Here is a 13,232-nt window from a genome sequence, read left to right as displayed (position 1 = left end):
GATGAAACACCATAACCTAAAAACAAATTGGGGAGGAAAGGGTTTATTTGGCTCACACTTCCATATTGCTGTTCATCATCAAAGGAAGTCAGGGAAGGAATTCAAACAGGGTAGGAATCTGGAGGCAGGAGCTGATGCAGAGGCCATGGAGGGCTGCTGACTGGCTTGCTCCCTCTCGTTTGCTCAGACTGCTTTCTTACAGAACCCAGGATCGCCAGCCCAGGGATGACACCACCCACAAGGGGCTGGGCCCTGGGCCCTCCCCTGTCACTAATTAAGAAAATACCTTACAGCTGGATCTTAAGGAGGCATTTTCTCAATTGATGTTCCCTCCTTTCAGATAACTCTAGCTTGTGTCAAATTGACATGAGACTAGCCAGTACAACAGGAAAGTTAAAATTAAGACTTTGAACTTTTAAATAGTATTGAGACTGTTTTAAAAAAAAGACCATAGGAACTTTTAAGTTGGACTGAATACGTGTTGCTCTATAATATGTCCATGAGCCTATCAAGGACAAGGGTGGAATGCTTGCAGTTTGAACAAGAAATATTCTACATAAGCTTGTGTTTTTGAACACTGAGTCCCTAGCTGGTGGCGCTGTTTGGGGAGGTTCTGAAACTTTCAGGATGTGGAGCCTTGCAGGAGGAAGCATGTCACCGAGGACAGGCTTTGGGTGTTTATAGCCTCTTTCTATATCTGGTTCACTGTCTCTGCTCCCCGTGTGGGGTGTGATTGCTCAGCTCTCCGCCCTGGCCACCAAGTGTCATGTCTCCACTGCCACTACAGACTCTTCCCTTGGGACTGTCAGCCCAAAGGAACCCTTTCCTCTGTCAGTTTCCTTTGGTCATGACATTTGGTCACAGGAGCAGAAAGTAACTGATACGATGGACTGTGTTGTCACTTATGGCCCTTTAATTTGTATTTATGCTCTTCTGGAGTCATGGTTCCCAGGTCAGATCTGCCTCGTGAGAGTCTTCAGTGCATGGAATAAAGCAGCAAGATCTTCTCTGCAGGCTGAGCACTGTCAGGGTAGAGAGCCACTCATCAACTTCATAGAGGTCAGAGCCAGTCAGGGAGACTGCCTTTGGCACCTGGCAGATGGTTATGCATTCAGCTGTGTACTCCTGCGAGCTACAGGGATGTCCGAGTGGCCAGAACTCCTGAATGAGACCTTATTTGAGCATCACATGATGCTAGATGGCAATCCTTTAGAATAAGGTCATACTAGGGGAGGGTACGCACTAATCCTATGTGAAGAGTGTCCTTATGAGGAGGACACACACACACACACACACACACACATACACACACACAGGCACACACACACACGCACACGCACACACAGAGGGGACCACTTGACAATGAAAGTAGATGCTGGGCTGATGGAGGTGTGAGCCAAGGATAAGGAGGCCTTGAGCTGCTGTCAGAAGCTCAGGGAGAAGCACAGAGACTTCCTCTTCAGAAGGGCTTTGGCCTGCCATGACACCTTGACTTTTGTACTCTGACCTCCGTGACTTTGAGAGCAAACATTTGTGTGTGTGTGTGTTTTTTTTTTTTTTTCACTCGTCTTGTGGCACTAAGGGCATTGCTCAAAATGAACACTACAGCTATGCCGTGAGCTATTAGCCAGTCTAGCTAGACAAACACCTCCTCTAGCACGCAGGCTCACAGGTACTCACCAAGAAAGACAGTTTTGCAATCTTGAGGACCTAGGTGGAGGGGCTATGATTTTGGAGAAAGCTTCCGGATAGGCAGGTTGGTGTGTGAGCCGCAGGGGGGCGTAGGTGGATGGTTAGGTGACTGAGTGCATGTAGGTTGAGTGAGAAGGAAAAGGAACTGTCAGACTTCGGAAGGCTCTTACCAGATATATCGTCTCTATTTTTAGGCCTGCTTCTGTCACCCTGTTTTTGTGGGGTGGCTAATGGGTGCTGTTTTTCTTCCTCTGTTCTTTCCTAATGTGTAAGAGCTGGTGACAAGGGACGCGCCTTGTGACACCTGACCTTCATTCTTAGCCGTTTTCCTTGTTCCTTAGAATTTGACAAGTGACGGGATTGCACTGGGGAGGCTGGGTGACATGGGCTTGGCTGAGAGATCGCGGCACACAGGTCTATGTGCCAGAAGAACTGGATGGAGACTTAAGACCTGCTTGGCTTCTCTGAGTCTTGGCTTCCTCTTTGAAGCGGTTGTGACTGCCTCTAGCGTCAGAATTATGGAATGACTGAGTGAGTTCACATGTCCCTGCTCTCCCTCTCCCCATCCTCTCCTGCTCCTCCTTCAGTGCCATTGATTTCAATACAGGAGCTGGGTATTTTGTCAGACTTGGCTTTTAACAAGGTCTAATGTTTAACGTGAGTCCCTGTGGCCCTCCCCCTGGGACTGCAGCACCTTCATCTTGTTCCCATGTGTGATTTTTGTCTTTTCACTAGGCCACAGGTGGAGCCAACCATGTGCAGCAATCAAAGTGTCCCATCACGGGACACATCTCACCAAGTGCGTCTTTTTTGGGAAGGTCAGAAGCCTCATCACTTCAGTCACGGGGTACTGTGATTTCTGCGTCCAGGGATGGCCTTGGGTTCTTGGAATAGATTTGGAAGAAGACTGTAAGGGCAGCCACCATCTGTCATATGTAAAGGAGACTTTTCTCTTCCTGGTGTTTAAAATATACAGTCAGCAGTTTGGGGTGATCTCTTAGTTGGTAGAGGGCTGGGCTTGCAGGAAGGAGAACCTGAGTTTGATCCTTAGAACTCATGTTAAAAAAAGAAAAACCCAACTGGGTGTGGTGGATGCCCTTGTGATCTTAGCAAAGAAAAGGTAGAAACAAGCAGAATCCTCCAGGTTGCCGGCCTGCCAGTCTCTGGTAATCAGTGAGCCCTGGGTCCCAGTGTCAGATCTTAGGCTCAAAACCAAGATGGATGGCTTCTGAGGAATGATACCCGAGGTTCAAGTTGGCCTCCAAATGCGCGCGCATGCGCGCGCACACACAGACACACACACACACACACACACACACACACACACACACACACACACACACACACACACACACATCAGTGACCACGAGCCCAGTCCCGCCTGTTTCATCTCAAGAAGAAGAGAGCTCCTGCTATATTGCTATGCGTGTATGTTACCAGTAAGAAGAATGCTAGAATCAGAGCCTAGCACACACGGCTGGGAGCTTTTCTTCCAGCTATGGATTCAGGTCTGGCGGGTGTTCACCACTGAGCACCTCCACTCTGCTAGGAGAGAACCAAGCCTCACCTGCATGTGCTCTGCTCTGGGACCCACACACAAAGGTTGGGTTGTCCAGCACGGCAGATTGATGATCCACACCCAGATGGCAGGCAGCTCGGTGGCAGTGGGTGCAAGCTGTCAGAAGGAGTCATGTGTTTGTGTGGCAGGAGTGTCCAGGAGGCAAAGCCAGCTTTCAGGGTTGTTTGGGTGCCAGTCTGAAGCCAGCTCATCCAGGGACTTGCCAAAGCTGCTGTCTGCCAGAGGCTGCTCCTCTATCAGGATACTGAGGGTCTAATGAATCAAAATGACTCAGGGAAAACAGAGCCAGCAGCAACAATGGTTTACAGAAAGATTTTCATAGACAGCCGCTCTGCTGCTGATTACTCTTGGCAGTGGATATGTGTGGGAAAAGGAAGTGGAGTCCCCCATGAGTGGAAGTGACATGGTCCTTTGTGTGTCTGGTGGATGATGGCTGGGCATTTCAATGAGATCATCTGTTTGTATGTGTAGAATAGCACAGGGGTGGTCCTCTCACAGTGGCTGTCAACCATTGTTACTGCCACAGCTATTACGATGAGTGTTATTTGTACAGAATATTCCCCATATGTACTGCTGATCAGCCTGCTTCACACAGGAGAGTAGGATGTGACATCTGGGGTACATTAAGATTTAGTCACTTAGGTGACCGGATCAGGAGTCCCATTGTCCATTTGCACAGTCTATTTTACTTTCAAATCATATTCTAGAGAACACTAAAGTCACATGCAAATATAATAGGGGATGTTATTTGCATAAATGTTCCTGTTTATAAAACACGAAACACCTTTAATACGTATATCAGTTTTAGGAAGCTTAAAGCTGCTTCTCCTCCGAGTGGAGGGAAGATTGTGGGACCCTTGACTGGCCCCTCAGAACATGTGTCAGCGTCTCACGGGATCTCAGTGTTCCAAAGAAAATTACTTGAGAGATGGCCCCACGATGATTTGCAGTTTTCCTAGGACTCATGCTTGTCTCTGATCGTTAACAATGACCCTGCAGGATGGTCATACCAGAAGTCTTCATGCACTGAAAGGTAAAAGTAAAAACCACATCCTAAGCATACTCACAGCTTCGAAATATTTTCTTCTTGTGTGTTTGTGCAGCTATTATACCTTTATATTAAACTTTTATAGTGAACCACATGCACATGTGTGTGTGTGTTGTGTGTGTGTGTGTATGTCTGTGTGTGTGTGTGTGTGTGTGTGTGTGTGTGTGTGTGTGTGTGTGTGTGTAGTTTGAGCCTTTGAGTAACTGCCATCTCTCCTGCAGTGACAATTTTAGGTTGGGACTACATCTGTATTTGTATGTGGGTGTGTGTTTACATGAATCAGCTCTCTTATTGTTTGATATTATATAGTACTCTTCCTTGATGATATAGATAACTTGCATCCAACTCAGTGTTGTGTTTGCATGTCACCCAGGCAATGGCCAAGTGCACAGAGTTGCTCTTACCCTTTTCCAGAGTTTCTTCATGCCAATGGCACAGAACAGTAGATTGTAAACAATATTCTTACTCTTTACATATGGGCTGGTTGTGGGTCTCTGCGTTATCACCATCTGCTACAAAAAGAAACCTCTTTGATGAAGATTGAGAAATGTACCAATCTATGTTTATGAAGACAAAAACTTAGGGGGCAATTTGTTAACTATGTCATTTAACATAACAATAGTATTAGGGCCTAGTGGCTAGATACCATCTTTCTGTCAGTTAATAGTACTAGGCATGGATTCCACTTAGATAGTGATTACCATGGAAATCCACAACTAGTCAATGTACAGAGAATAGGAGATTGTGGAGTGCTCATCTCTAAATGGGACATCTATATCATACACCCCCCCTCAACAAAGTTCAGAGATCATTGTAGAATAAGGGGCAGAAAAATTGTAAGGGAGACAGGAAGTAGATGTCTGTAGCAAAACAGCATTTGTTGGGGATGGCAGCTCAGTTACACATGAATCCACAGTGGCTGGGGCTGCAAGAGCAACACCTGTACAAGATCCAGCCAGCCAAACTCCCAGCATGGATGGTGGAGGGGCTCATGAAGTCCCACTCCTATTTATCAGCTGTTGGCAAGTGATGGCTGCTGGGGTAGTGGCAGTGGCGGGGGAGGGATGGAGTCCATTTTCTTCAGGGAAATGACCCTGGAGAGGCTCCAGTAGATGGTTCTACACCATGCACTTACAGTCAGTGCTAAGTGGACTCACTGGAGGTTTAAAAAAAAAAAAGGAGCGAGAGATCACATGAAATCGGGAGGGAAAAGTGGTGTGAGAGATGAGGAGGACTGGAAGGGGAGGGAATGAAGGGTGGATTTGATCCAAGCACACTATATGCATGTCTGAATATTAAATAAAATAATTAAAACATATTCTTGTTGCTCTGAGACACTCAATTCTGGCTTATCATTTGGATCTGCTGTTACTGAAAATTGTTACCTGCTTCCAAAGTTGTTGTTTGTGTGTGTGGCGGGGGCAGGAATTCCTGTGTGTGCGGGCACAGTAGCATGTGTAGAGGCCATAGGTCAACACTGGGTGTCTCCGTCTAGTGCTCTTTCAGCTCCCACTATATTCTTTTTGAGACAGAGTCTCCTATTGAGCCCGAAGCTTGCTGTTTTGTTTATAGGGGCTGACCAGTGAGGTCCCAGGATCAGCTTGTCTCCTGGGGAGTGCTGGGGGGAGACATGCACCATCACACCTGGCTTTTAGTGGGTGCTGGGGAACCGAACTCAGATCCTCGGACTTGTACAGCAATCACTTTACCCACGGAGCTGTCTCCCCCGTCCCTTATCTCTGTTCTATAGCAACATTTTGATGTTGCCAGTCCTATTTCTTAGACCAGGATGGAAATTATTTTAAAACACAAGGAAATGGAAAAGCATGCCTTGATAACTTCATTTAAGAGGAGGAGGGTGCTGTTGAGGTGGATGAATTTTGGAATTGAATGACCTGGCTTTGAATCCAAGCTCTGAGATTTCCAGGCTTTGAGTAATATAATATTTGGTATTGTTTTCAACCTCTTTAAGCCTGAGTTTCACATCTGGACATATGGATCACATACAACTGGCTCCTTATTTTTCCCTTGACAACTACACAAGATAATGTCTCCCTAACAGTCTTGTGTTAAAACTGAATACTCCATGAGAGGAATCACTGTAATCATTCCTCCTTGGATGGCATGGTTCAAAGACTTTGAGCCCCCCAAATATACCAAGACTAGCTATTAGGTACCCATAGGATAACAGGCTTGTAGTGACCGTGTCACCAGCTCTGTGTCATGGGGGAACATTGAGGACAAGTTCTTATGTGCTGAGATAACTAGCATTGCCAAAGTCATGCTGTCCTTTGACTCAGCCCCTTCTCTCTTCTCCCCACCTTTCCCTCATATTTAAACAAATGTTTGCCCTGCCATTCATTGGTGTGTCCCCCTTGCTAGGCTGTAGGCTCCATTTTGCTTGGGGATTTTGTTTTTGTATTCTTGACTCTCCAACACTGAGAACAAGAAGTGCCTTCATTGCACAGGTATCCCGAGAGTTTCCCGTGAAAGAATGAATGATCTCCATGATGTGATTGTTGGGAGACACGCACACACAGACACTTGTCACTAGGTCAACTCTGACATTTAAATGTCACCACATGTACAAGCTGGGATGTCTGAATTTCTGCCTTATCTTTAAGGCTCTTGAGAGAGAGGTTCCACACTCACCACTGCCCAATGTGGCCAGGGCTCTGCTTACTAAAAAAACATTTTACTTAATTTTCCTGGGTATGGGAGATTGCTTTCCATCACTCTTCCAGATGGTCATAGTGTGATTGCTATTAGTTCATCCCTAAACAGCAGAGTAAATAAACTAGTTTCATCAGATCATTTATGTTTATCCTGATCTGTCTTAATTCCTCAACTGACCACTGTCGAGGAAACTTAAGAACTGGAATCTAATACGGTGGCAGGCAATGAACTGAGATCCGTCCTCACCTAGTCCTCCTTGGTCCAGTTGCCTAGTCCCACTCGGTCTCAGTTCCCTTATCTCTAAAGTGACTGAACGGGGGCACTGTTTATAGTGCATCTAGTGCGTATGTCATCCTGACAGGCTTCTAATAAACCTCTGCCTTTGGAAGTGACATCTTCATTCAAACTAGTGTGGGCAAGTATGTGTGTCAGTGAAAACAGCATTGCTAGTTGGTGACAACAGTGTGAGGTGGCCCATGACTTTGATGTTGATCTTGGGGGAGATCGGGTGGAAGACCCTGCCTTTATTATGTCACTGATAGCTTGGAATATGGAAAACAGCAGCTTAGGGGTAGCTTCTTGGCCACAATTGGACGTGGTTTCTTAAGCAGACATGGTAATTTCTATTAAAGCAAATACCTCTAAATAGTGGTTGCAATCATTTGCCTGGGAACTTTAGAAAATGATACCTAACTTTTTCTACAAAGTAAGGTGATAATGGGACTGTGAAACAAGGAAAGTGGTATAAATGATGCTTCATGTCTGCAGGCATTGAAGGTTGAGTTCTGTATTTTCTAGTTGATAGTAAGCCTCAAATCTCTGCTATGTCCACAACCCACTGCCCTGGAAAGTGAGAAAACCATTGAGATGACCTCAGGACACCATTTCCCATTAACTTCTATGCCTTATGACTTTATAATACATACATGTAGCCATCATCAATTATATCTTTAATTAATGTGCTTAAATTAACGTGTGTGTGTGTGTGTGTGTGTGTGTGTATGTGTATGTGTGTGTGTGTGTGTGTGTGTGTGTGTGTGTGTTGGGGGCTCTAACTGTCAAGCCTATTTATTGGTGTCTGCATGTCATAATCATATATATATATATATATATATATATATATATATATATATATATATATACATACACCATTTTGTGCATGTCATCAATTCATTCGACTCTCTATAATTTATATCGTAGCTTTGTTCTGTAACACAAATAACTTTCAATAGAGAGTCCAACTCTAACAGAAAAGCCACAAAACCAGCAGTGACAGAGCCAGAGACACTGTAAAAGTTTGCATGTGCCAACGTTTAAATTGGTGACTGTCCATTGCTCTGTAAACTAGGATCTTCTGGGAAGCCTAGAGAAGCAAATATGGGAAAAGAAAGAAACAACAAACAGACCCAAGGCTGTAGGGGATAAACAAGAGCAGAGAGCAGCAACCTCCAGAGACAACCAGTAACCGTGGTTGTTGAGTATGAGATACCCTTGGTAAGAGGGGAGGTAGGAAGAAGAAATAGGAATACAGCCATGCTCTTTGAGGATTTGAGTTCATTGGGCTGAAATCCCTTTCCTTGTGTCATGACTGTGTGAGAGGAGGCAGAAGGACTAAGAAAGGCAGCATCTAGGACCAGTCAGTGAAGGAGAGCACAAAGCAAGTGTTCCTTTCAGTCGTCTCCATCTCTGTCGCCACCACTTTATTCAGCGGTGACAGCTCACACACAGTTATGGGCCATTCTCTACACTGATCACAAGGTACACTGACAAGTCTATGTTTGTTCCATGTCTCCATGACTAGACCTAAATTTTAGGTAGGGGTTTACAAAAATGACTGGTGTGCAGTAATCACCTGACTGAGCTCCACAATAGAGACTTCCGGGATCCGTGTGGTGACTTTCTACCAAATCCTACCAGGGAAATGCTGCACCACAGTTTTGTCTTGTTCAATAATGGGGATCTGATCTGAAAATAAATGGATCATTAGGCAAGTTGATATTGCATAAACATCAAAGATTGTGCTTATCCAAAATGTGGTACTACTATACATGTATGTTACATCACAGGGTAAAAAATGAGGTCTGTTACTAGTCAAAATATTCTGCAGTGTGTAAATGTACTTATCACTCCTTTGCCACTAACACAAATCACTCCTAAATCATTCTTCAAAGAGCAAGAATTGTAATACAAGATCAGCTGCTGAGACACACATCTCACTTTCCCCATCCTGAAGAACTCTCCACTGTCCTGATGGTAGCTTTTCCTGACACTGAGTGCTGAAGACAGGGTGGGGTGCTACTCTTTCTAACCAACTGTCTGCTCAGCTTTGAATCAATGTGGTTCTAGGAACCTGGTCCTTACCATTATTGCTTCCTGGGTGAGTCCGGGTTGGTTGCTTCCCAGGAGGAAGAAATGTACCCCCTTTTTTTCTCACCATCAGCGCCCTGCCTCCCTTGGCTGTCTGCTCTAAGATTTGGGCTGTTTTCTTTTCAGATGAGAATTATGAAGTATACTGGGTGCCGTGGAAATGATGCACTTTTTATACATCCAAACAATGTCCAGAAGGTGTTTTTCTTCTTTCTCTGTGTCTCTTAGGAGGCCATGCAGTTTGCCCTTCTGTGTATCAGCTCAGGTGGGCTCCTGGCTTAGCTCAAGGTTTCTGAGGATACCTGAGGCTACTCAGCAGAAGCGCCTCTGGGAACACAAACACTTCACAAGCTGAGTGCTTTCGCTCATGCTCCTCAGAACAAAGCGCTGCACAGGAAGTGCATAGGAAAGGGATTTATTACAGTACTCCAAGGTGATTCGGCCACAGCCTAGGAGGAAACTGTTAAATGGGCAGCCAGTCAGATGTATTTCATAGAAAAGTTGACCAAGGTGTGGGATGAGGCCATTCTGGATTGCCGATTGTTTTATTGAAAAACAGGATGGAAGTGTGAGAAGTCAATGTCCACTTGGGTGGAGACCTGGGGTGGACTGGAAAGCGCCTTTATGCTCCATCATGGCTGTGGCTTGAATTCACCACTTCCCCCTAAAGCTCATGTTAAAGGTTTGGACCACAGCCCTTGCCTCTCCTGGGAGATGGTACACTTTTGGGAGATGGTTCTAATGGGAGGAAGATGAGTCTCTGGAGATGTAGCTTTGAAGAGTCCTGGCCCTCTGTGTCTTCTCTGTCTGTTCCCTGGAAGCCACCTTCACGTCACTGTGCATACCAGCTATGATACAGCATGGTCCAAAGCAGCAGGGCCAGAGGCCTGAGGACTGACAAGTCTGCAATCTTGATTCATAAGAATCCTTGTTCTTTATTAAGTTGACTATCACAAGTATCTGTCACAGTGTTTACCCCTTTGTTTTGCTTTTCTCTTCCATTCTTAACACTCTAGACCAGGGCTTGATTATCTATTCCCACTCATTCCCATAGTCCCGGTGACTTTTCTCATTAAGAAATAAGAACAATATTTTAACTATAATCTGAATGACCCCATACAGTCTGGTTGCTGTTGGTACTTGGACTCATGGCCACTGAATGTATTCTGTTACCTAACACTGGTACCCTGGCCTCTCCTCGAACATCCCTATGTCCTCATGCCTCTGAGCTTCTCTTTCCTCTTGCTGTTCCCCCTACCTGGGTTGCTTACCCCTCTCCCCTGACTTCATACCCAGCCACCAAACCTTGTGTCTGATTACACATGGAAATGGACCCCCATGAGCCCAGCAACTGTACCCAGCAGACACACCAGGGCTGGCCCCTTCTCCTGTTAGGAGACAGCAGTGTTCCTACACAACAAGACAAGGTCTTCTCCTACTGGAGTTTCCAAATGTCTCCATCTTTTTAAGGCTGAAATCAAGACTCCACTGTCTCCTTTGGCTCCTTCTCAGAGATCCAGCCTCTGAGCCCCTTCTCTCTTCTATATGACAGCTTTTATTATTCGGGCCATTCCTTTAACACTTAGCCACAGTGTGGCTCTATGCTGTTAGATGACGTTATTTTTCAAGTTCGGGGTTTTTTTTTCTTCTTTTGTGTATCACCAGCTTTTCCCAGAGAATGGGGATTTCTTTCTCTTGAGAGCTTGTGTAGCCTTTCACTGCTGTGCAGACACAATGATGGTTATGATGATCTGTTTGGAAAAGTCAGTATTTAACAGGTTGATATAGCCACATGGGGAAATTGCTTCCTTAGGTCATATTAGACCATCATGGCTGCCAATAACTGGCATAGAGGGATTCAGGTACATTGTTATATATTAGGACATGGCCTGAGGAATTTGGTGCACCCATTCAATTCCCCACCTAGTATCAGTTGTCCCTGCTGCCCCTTCTTTCAGATATTCTGAGTATTTGGGGTATCATTTAAGATCCATGGTATTTGGTAGAGCTGTCTCTGAGGGACATAGCCCTCACAGTCCCTCACTAGAGAACACTTCCTAATAGTGATGATAGATGAAGACCACTTCTTTAACATGGCCAGTATGACTCAGGATGAGTGCTCGAAACCACTAACTTAGGGCCAGTCATCTGGAAACTTCTAGGACAATCTGAATTGCCACATGAGTCAGACTCCTGAGGAAAAGTGGTCCTTTGTCTGAGGTCCTGAGGTGCCATTGTCATACAAAGACCAAGTGATGGCCTGAGCTCCTCTAATCAGGGTGTGCTGGAAATCCAGGTGACCACCCTCCTGGCTGGTCTAAAATGTCCTGGGTTGTGTGAGTAAAAAGGAGGAGACATCATGAGCGATGATGGAAGTTCACCTTGGGCTCAGATAATGTTCATCTTCATTTTTCCCAATGCCAATTCACAGATTGCATCCCAGGTTCCCCAGAGAAACAGGACCTGCCAAGTATGCTGGTCATTTATTCTAATTAGACTTTAAAATAAATCAAAGAACTCTTGTTTTCGTTTACCTTGCATCATACAGCGACAAAATTCTGTTTGTGTTGCCCAGAAGTGCGGCGTTCCCCTGAAGAATACTGCATTCCTGACACTCTAAAGACTTACCAGGCCTCCTTTAGTCTCTGCCCCAGAGAGGAAGAGGACCAGGCCAGCCTTATGGGAGAGTGAGTCTGCTCCCCGCTCACACCAGTACTGCCACTGCTAGGCATTGGGGTCTTCAGGGTAGGGCATGGGAACCGATGTTTGGCTGACTTGCTATTTCCTCTTTGATTTCCGACCCTCTCTCTGTTTCTAATCCAGTAGGGCCAAGGGGCTGAGGAACTGATGGGGACCAGCTGCTGGGGTTCAGGCAGTTTTCCTCCTGACTGAACAAGAGGAGCTGCTGTTCCTGCACTGAGTGGCATCAGAGCTTGCTGCATGGGAATGGATAGAGTGTCAAGCCAGCACCGGGCATGCGTCTTTCCTTCTAGTCATCCTACCATGCCCTGCCCCTCCAGGCCAAAGTGAGATACAAGAGGATATAAACCACATAATTGTTGTCGGGCTTACGTTGTCATCCTTGAAACAGTTCTGACACTTGCCGCCACACACTTACAGGTTACTGGGCCTCATTTGAATACCAACAAGGGCAGAATCAGAAAACCCTTATTAAGAGCATGGAGGTTACCTACTTGATGTTTAGAGCAGCAAGTCCATAGAGCCTTTAAATTCACAGATGAGAACAAATCCATATATTCTTTATCATTTTAATTTAAAAAATGTGTTTAGTGTCTCAGATAATCTTTAGTTTGTAAGTCATGTTTTTGTGTGAGGTTCTATAACAAATGGACCCCAATATAAAAATAACAACCATTCACATCCTTTGTTAATTATTTATACTTGATTCAATTTATCAATTCTCAAAGTGGAAGAAATATTGGCTTCAATAAGATTTTTGCTGGCAGAGTGTGAATGTGTTTGGAAGGCATCTAGATTCCTATATGTGATGTACTGATGCTATATTTCCCATTATGTGGATAATTTTTGTGTTGCTGTGACAAAAAGTGCCTGACAGAAATAAGGGAAGAAAGGTTTGATTTGGTTAAAAGTTTCAAAAAACATATTCAGTTTGTCAATGAAAGGTCTCAGTCTACGGTGGCAGGAGTCTGTGTTGGTGGCTATTTACACTGGTGGAGGACCAGGAACCGGAGAGAACAGACTTGAGCCAGAGGTGGACTCAAAGGCCTGACCCTAGTGATTCCATTCTACCAGCCAGGTCCTACCTCAGAAATGTCCCACAACCTTAAGCGCCACAAACTGGAGGCCGAGCATCCAACACATGAGCCCATGGAGTGCAGTTCAGATTCA

At 45.2% G+C, this 13,232-nt stretch overlaps 1 protein-coding gene across 18 annotated transcripts in view; it reads left to right on the top strand.

Annotated features, from left to right (window-relative positions):
- The window catches only part of Dgki (diacylglycerol kinase iota), a 450,953-nt gene that overhangs the window by 174,505 nt on the left and 263,216 nt on the right, over window positions 1-13,232 (top strand). The window lies entirely within an intron of this gene.

Source organism: Peromyscus californicus, unplaced genomic scaffold (assembly GCF_007827085.1).
Source record: "Peromyscus californicus insignis strain IS unplaced genomic scaffold, ASM782708v3 Scaffold_6__1_contigs__length_162567912, whole genome shotgun sequence".
In the NCBI taxonomy this organism is placed as follows: Eukaryota; Metazoa; Chordata; class Mammalia; order Rodentia; family Cricetidae; genus Peromyscus; species Peromyscus californicus.
Note: the sequence above shows the minus strand (reverse complement) of the source record. Positions and strands in the feature narration are given on the sequence as shown.